Below are 7,674 nucleotides of genomic sequence, written 5' to 3' on the forward strand. Positions count from 1 at the left end.
AAATGTATAATTTATTATTGAATGAAAATATTTTCTAATCACTATTCAAATATATAATCATGTTCGACTTTTCTCTTGTGATGCGATTCTTCGATCATTAATAATTTGGCCAGATTTTGAAAAAGGTCGTTCCGAGGGGATAGATGTTGCGGGTATAGCAGAATATTTTAAATGTAACTGATATAATTCAAATAAAATCATTTTATGAGTTTGCCAAAAATCTAGTTGGTTTTCTAAACGCCCAATAAGTGGCATTTCCAAATACTGCTTAATTTGTAAAGTTGTTGTAGTACCTAGTGTAATAATTTATTTCATTCTAGCTAGTTATTTTATCAAAATATCTTCAGATGTAATACATTTTTTGTCAGTAGTTTTGTCTTGAATTTATTTATTAGAAATATTTAGCGTAAATATTGAATATGGTTAATTACCTCTTTACCGTTAATATTTTTTTTACGAAATATAACTGCTACTGTAAAAACTTCTACAAATCGTTCCGTGTTCATGTAATTTCTGGAACCTTTCGAATCTAAATTTAGTTTTTAAGATTTTAGGAAGAAGAAGTTTCGAAGGGCTTGAACAAAAATTGGGAAAGATAGGTCGAAACGAAAAAGTCAATCATAAAAAATATTACTTATTGCCATAAAAGCAGTCAAAAGTATTTTAATATTTATCATTTACAATTTAAGTCCTTTTGCCTTATTACATTATTAATCTTGAAAAATAGCATTCCAAAATACTGCTATATTAATATACAATATATTGTTATTTACTAGCAAATAAAAATCATAAAACTATATATATTACATATATATCACATCTATGTAATATGCAATTATTTATCAATATATAAATATTGCAATGACAAATCAAAGTTATAATTTCTGTAAATGATTCATATGTGACCCTTTTAACATATAAACATATTTAATAAAAAAAATTATTTTAGAAGTATTTTTACCAAAGCAGAAACCCGCAATCTAAATAAGTGTGAATTTCAACTTTAATGTTGTGGAATAGCTCTATATGACCAACAAACTGTGATTCTGATGTTGTATGCTCATGTAAAGGACATCGAATCATATTTATCTAAAGTATTACTGAAATTGGCATAGAACTGAATCCAATTTTCAAAATAAAAATTAAAGAGATAAGCATTTGGATGGAATTTACTCACATATCTTTTCACTTGCATTTTTGACAATATTCACAAATCAATGTTTTATCCATTACTGCCTACTATTTCTAATAAAAATATGAACAGTACAAAAACAGATACACTATAAACTATAAAATTTTTAACCTTAACAAAAAATATAAAAACAAAATAATACTTAAGCTAACTTAATGTAAAATTATATAATATATAAATATAAAATTATAACAAATATAATATAATGATAAATACAATATAATCATATCAAATACCAGGTATGAATAATTATGTGATACTAGACCCTAGCTCTTGCTATGATCAAAAGAATGACTGCTGATCCTTTGAAAATGGCAACGTCGAAATATCAGGCGGAAACTGCCGAAGTGTATCGAAATACCGTTTTTCTCACGACACAAACTTATATTGTATGAATACTTTTTTATAATTGGATAGTGTGCAGACATGGTATGTATTTCGCTTTTATCATTTAGTCATTCTAACTCTATTTTTTGATGTCTATAGTTGATCTGCCCCTTTTCGCAAAAAACAATAAAACCATCATTTACTAGTTACTCGCAGTTATTATTATGATGCTTTCTGACAACCGACGCATTTTGTAACTAAAATATATGCAAAGTTTATTTGTACATGCATCATCAAGTTGTTTAATGTATTGCCTGCCGCAATTAGTAAATTCGTTTTAGAATCAGACAATATTTTCCTTTTCATTTTATTCTAGTTAAAAGGAAACACAATGCTGTTCGAACATGTAAACAAATGAGCCTGTCAAAGTCGTTTAGTTGTCAGACGTATGCAAAACCTTGAAAGCAATAGTGATAAATTAATACAATAATTAAATGTTGTTTTTAAATGTACTATGATATTAAAATAAATTATGTTTAATAACATTTTTGTTCAATTATTTTATTTAGATTAGAATTTTATTGTATGTCAAAGAAAAACTGAACTAAAACTCATAGTTGTTGCGGCAACATTGCGAGGTTTGGACGTCACAAATTTCGATGACGCATATACAAATAAGCTTTGAATAGACTATAGGTTGGTAACATGACACGACTATGGCTCCATTTATTTCAGGTGATTGTTTAAAAAAACCTATCAAATCTTTCTTTTAAACTCCCTTTTAGTTGCAATGCAATAACTGTGAAATGCCCCAAATTGCAGATATTAAAGTAGGTAGAAGTAAGTAAAGAAATTAAACAATAGTAACCATTATTGCTCTGAATGTAATTTGAAGCTGCAGCAATTAGTTTCAATACTTCAATGAGTTCTTCCAAGTATTATAGTTCTATGACCGAAAAAGTAATAGTCTTACACTGGGTCTTATAGTGTAGAAAGTTGGATCTACCACCCCTTCTAATATATATTATATTTATTTTGTTTGACGGATGTCGTCAAGTGTATATATAAAATAATAAATTAATAACACAAACAGCAGAGACTCATACACTAGCACCCACACCGAAGTGGTATCGGTTATTTGCTCAACGACACTTTTATTGGAATAGGCTAGACTCTATGAAGGAAATCGATTTCTCATAGAAATCCGAGGAGTCTGTCCGTACTTTTTCCTGTTAACGAATTTCTAAAGTTTTGCAGCCCATATACAGCTCTAATCTGGGTGAGTCGTGGACAGTCGTTCAGTATGTGGTAGATTGAAGTAAGGGCCCGCCGTGTAATAAAACTCACAGTGAGCAGGCGCGCTCGAAGTTATCAAGGTAACAATATGGTCATGGAAATACCATATGACAACGATATAACCTTTTCGAGGTATGTTGAAGGTACTTATAACACATATGGTCTATTCAAAGTTTTTTTAGTAATGCAACATGGATATTTGTGACGTCGAAATATTGCAGTGTTGCCGAATTAACTATGAATTTTAGTTCAGTTTGGCTTTGACATACAAAAAAATTCTAATTTAAATAAAATAATTGAACAAAAATATTATGAAATATAATTTATTTTAACATTATAGTAAATCTAATACATATATTATCGAAGGACTTAAAAGTACAATTACAAGACACAACTATAATAGTTTGTACGTTAGTTTTGTTTTGTTTACATTGAACTCTTTTCCACACCATCCATGAGGTAGAGTTTCTAGGCGCGTTTTTTTATGTAGTGGTATACCCTGGAGGCCTAATCCACCTAATTAACAATTGTATATCTGAGAAACGTACTTTACTTTCATTCGATAGCATATTTACTTTTTTCGTTTAGTTCTTGTTTCCTTCAATGGTGTGTTTACTTGTCTAGTCTTCTTGGTATCACTGTATATTTTATTTCTTCTGCAACTATCTGTGTACACCATTCTTCATAAAATTAATGACTGAATTCTGTCTAATGCATTTACCATATCTACTAAACAGTTAGTATATTACGATTCACTTATGATTCGGGACGGGACGGTATTAATACACTACTTATAACCTTGGAACAAAAGATAAACTTTATTTTGATTCCTGGTAATTTATACCCACCATAGAAAAAATAGAAATTTCACGGTATAGGCGACCTTGCGGAAATGTTTTGTTTAGTTCAATCAACGGTAGCGCAGCGATCGCAAATTGTGATTGGCTAGTTTAAATTCCTGGTGCCACCACTACACTTGGAACGTGATTGGTCGATTAAAGTCAGCATTTTCTATAGCCGTCCATTTTTAGGTTTGTTGTTTGAAGGTTTTGGTTTTTGTTTAGACCAAGAAATCTTCGTTTTACGTTGTGCATATTTTCTGTTTTACGTTAATTATTATGGAGTAATAATATAAAATTTGATGACAATGCGTCAGTGTAGTAAAAGGTGTAGTGAACCGGGATAAAAATCTACTACGGAAATTAAACATCGTTTCCCAAAGAAAAGTTTCCTAAAAAAAAGTTTCCCTCCTTTCCAAAAATGGGTTGATCAAGTAAATAGTAGTAAGTTACCTGGATAAACCACAATGCAAATATATCAACGTCATGGTGTCTGTCACGGACATTTAGTGAACAATTTAGAATTACCCTTCTTTCACAAACAGGTATTAGGGTAAGTGCATATCCAACGTTGTTTTTAGCAGGTACATATAAAATTATCTATCTACTATATGTCTCTTTATATATTGGTTGTTTACAGATAATCAAAACCTACTTATGAAGATGTTAGTTGTAATAAAATTCAATTAATCTACCAAGTTGTTCATATGCTGTCAGTGTGATGTCTCTACATAAAGAAGTCTTACAAGAAGGTAATAATTAAGATAACTGGATAATTAGTAGTAATAAATATTACTCTTAATTTTAAAATATCCCTAAAGTATTTCTAATACTTTAACTTTTTAGAACAATCAGTGTTCAATAATTTTATAGTAGAGCTATTGTATATTTAAATTTGATTGCCTTGTTAAGAAAATATTTGTTACGGTGCCATCAATTAAAAATTTAATTGCTTTTTTAGGGGATTTATTACCTTAAAGAAATCTATTTTGTCTAAATTTACAAATAACATTTTTTAACAAATTATTCTTAACAAATCTTAACCAAGATTGCCTAAAGAATTTTGTTGGATCTATTAGAAGTCATGGAGGTAGAAACAGCATCCTTCACCTAGTATGTTCGAGAAATCTTTAAAGGGGCACATCATCACTTTGTGGTGATGAAAATTGTGAAGAAGATGAACATATTAGATAATTTATATTCTTTTTAAATGGGAGATCGTACCACTTGAGGTTGTTAAATCACCAGTTGAGTCTATATTTTCAGTTCCAGAGAACTTTGCGATGAGAAAAACAAAGAAAAAAAAAGTCTAATATTGTATTTTAGTCCTATTTTGGGGTTATTTAACAAAACTTCTGAAAAAGCGACAATTAAGTTTGAAACTTGGAATGTCTTTAAAAAAAACAAACTTTATTTCAAAAATAATAATGAAGAGCTTTACACTTAAACAACAATTGTACGTTACAATACAAGGATTAAGCGAGACTAAAATCTAGGCATTCTGCGTTTACATTTATAGTAAAAATATGATGTGTGAGCTTTTCTTAGGTCTAAAGGTTAGTAAGGCGTTTGAGTGGACATAAATGACCATATAACTCTTCCCTCCTTAAGTATGAGAGAATGGGGTAGCATTCTCGAGTGGGTCTAGTTTTATGCTCATTTTTACATCGTCCTTTTTTATATATTTAAAATACATATATATTCCTAAAACTATGAATACAATACATATAATTGCTATACTTAAAATTGAGATTCCTTCTCCTACATTGAAAGAGTGGAGAGGATGAATTGATAGGGAATCAACAGCTTTTATGTCATTGTGAAGATTTTCTAAATTTACTGATTATAATTTTACGGGTTTGTTTTGTTGGAATAAGTCAGTATTAATTTTTACAGATGGCAATTTAAGCCGTAGATTAATTACATCGATCTTTTGAGATTCATAATGTTCGTTTTTAACATTAACCTTACATTTTTCTGGGAAAATAATTGAAGGTTTTTTAATTATTTCGATAGAATTTTGTTTCGGGCAAAATAATGATATTCTTTCTTCAGATGCTGGGATAATTATGATGGAGTTATCTTGTAGTTGTCTTACGCTGGTTTGATTATAGAATATAGGTATCATGGGACAATGATCAAATTCAGCATTGATAGTCTGGACTATACATTTTTCATCTTTATTTAAATTATTTTTTGAACATAATATTATTTCTTCGATTTTAATACAATTTTCTCGGGTATTAAAATAATAATTCTTATTTAATAAAAGGAAAGGATTTTTAATACATGATTTTTACAATATGATTTTGAATCGGTATAGCGAAAAGGCGATATAATGTATATGGTGTGTTCGAGATTAGCGGGATCGCGACATGGAATATGATTAGACTATTTTTTATTAAAACGTCAGCATGTGCTGTTTCATAATATTTGATTACATTATCGAATGGGATTCGCGTCTTGGGATTTATCTGCATGATAATTCTATTTAGGTCTGTAATTTTTATTATGCTGTGATGTAGGGTACCAGTCTCAGCAAAGTTGATTGCAGTTTGTATATTTCTGATAAATCTGATACGATACGCAAATTGCTTTCCACATTGTCCATTGTTAAGATAAAACGTGTCGTAAGCGTCGTCATTGACATCGTTACAAAAAGATTACCCATCATAGTTAATATATAATTTTGATTTGTCTTAATTTTTATTATGGTTTTATCGAAAGATTTAGAAATGTTTTTAAGAACCGTTTGCGTTGCCATGGTGTCGTGTTGAAGTATTTCTTGATTTGTTTGTAATATTTTAATATAATTATATCTTTCATCATCGCTAGCATCTAGTGTTCCGAATAAATATTTGTCAATAGTTCCGATTACATTGATAAGTCCTCGTTTATGTCTTTTTGTTAAAGTATAATGTTTTAAAAATTGTTCTTGGACAAGGACTTGATTTAAAAGATTTTTAGTTCTGGTTATCAGAAGTTCCTTAAATGGTGTTGCATTTGTTATAGTATGGTTACTGTTAAGTAATGTTGTTTTAATTTCTCTTACACAGATTTTTATTTTTGTTAGATTGACATGGTAGTATGCATGGTGATTTCCAGTTATTATAAAGCTGGTTCCTTGAACAATCGGTAATATTGGGTTTGTTAAGGTTTCTATGTTGTATTGTCCGTACGTATTTCTATTGTATTGTCCGTAAGTTATAAAGAGGAGGATTGTCCATAGGGATTTCATCTGGAAATGATTGATTAGTTAACTCTTTTGACGTTTTTCGGATGTCGTTGATTAGTGAACGTAGTTTTGACAAATTTTGGATTAAGATTTTTCATGGGTAGCCTATGGGGATTTTGAAGTAATTGTTCTATGCCTTCTGGTATTTCAGGGTCGTCTTGTCGGTTTTTATTTAATTTCGCTAAAGTGACTGCTTTTCTTGCATTTAATTTGGAATGTTTATGTTCATTTAGTTCTTTGAAGATATTGGATAAATCAAATATATAATCTGTTTGCATTTGGTTTAGACTTCTGTTGAAATTTAATTGGTAATTTAGATTTCCTTTAATTATTTGAAAGGGTGTGTAGTCATGTGATGAATGAATACTATTGTTATAGTTTAAGAGGGCGATGTCTACTAATTCTTGGATAGTTTTAGAGCGATGCTCGTCTTTTAATGCAATTAAACTTTTTTTAATGTGGAATGGAATCGTTCGATTGGTGAATTTGAATTTGGGTTATAGGGAGTAGTAAAGTGTATTTCTATTTGGTAGAGTTTGCACAATTCTTGCAGGAGGTTATTTTTGAAAGAAGAGCCATTGTCAGTGGTAATAATATTTGGAGTGCCGTGTTGAGAAAAAAATTTGATTAAATTTTGACATATCTCTATCGAGTTGTAATTTAGAGGAAAGGCAGATTCAAAGTTATTAAAATTATCTATAATCGTTAAGAATATTTGGGATGATATAGTATATATGTCCATGTATATGTGTTCAAAGGGTTTGGATCCTATAGGTGTAGGTTTG

General features: G+C 29.7%; 1 long non-coding RNA gene across 1 annotated transcript; it reads right to left on the bottom strand.

Moving 5' to 3' along the window:
• Positions 1-3,127: 3,127 nt before the first annotated feature.
• On the bottom strand, positions 3,128-3,998 carry LOC143203249 (uncharacterized). The gene is made up of 2 exons (XR_013007297.1): positions 3,391-3,998; positions 3,128-3,331 (listed from the first exon to the last, which is right to left on the bottom strand). It is a non-coding gene; the product is annotated as an uncharacterized LOC143203249 (long non-coding RNA).
• Positions 3,999-7,674: the final 3,676 nt, after the last annotated feature.

The sequence above is a fragment of the Rhynchophorus ferrugineus genome, unplaced genomic scaffold (genome assembly GCF_030347505.1).
Source record: "Rhynchophorus ferrugineus isolate W39M unplaced genomic scaffold, kcgeb_rfMv2 rfM9, whole genome shotgun sequence".
In the NCBI taxonomy this organism is placed as follows: domain Eukaryota; kingdom Metazoa; phylum Arthropoda; class Insecta; order Coleoptera; family Curculionidae; genus Rhynchophorus; species Rhynchophorus ferrugineus.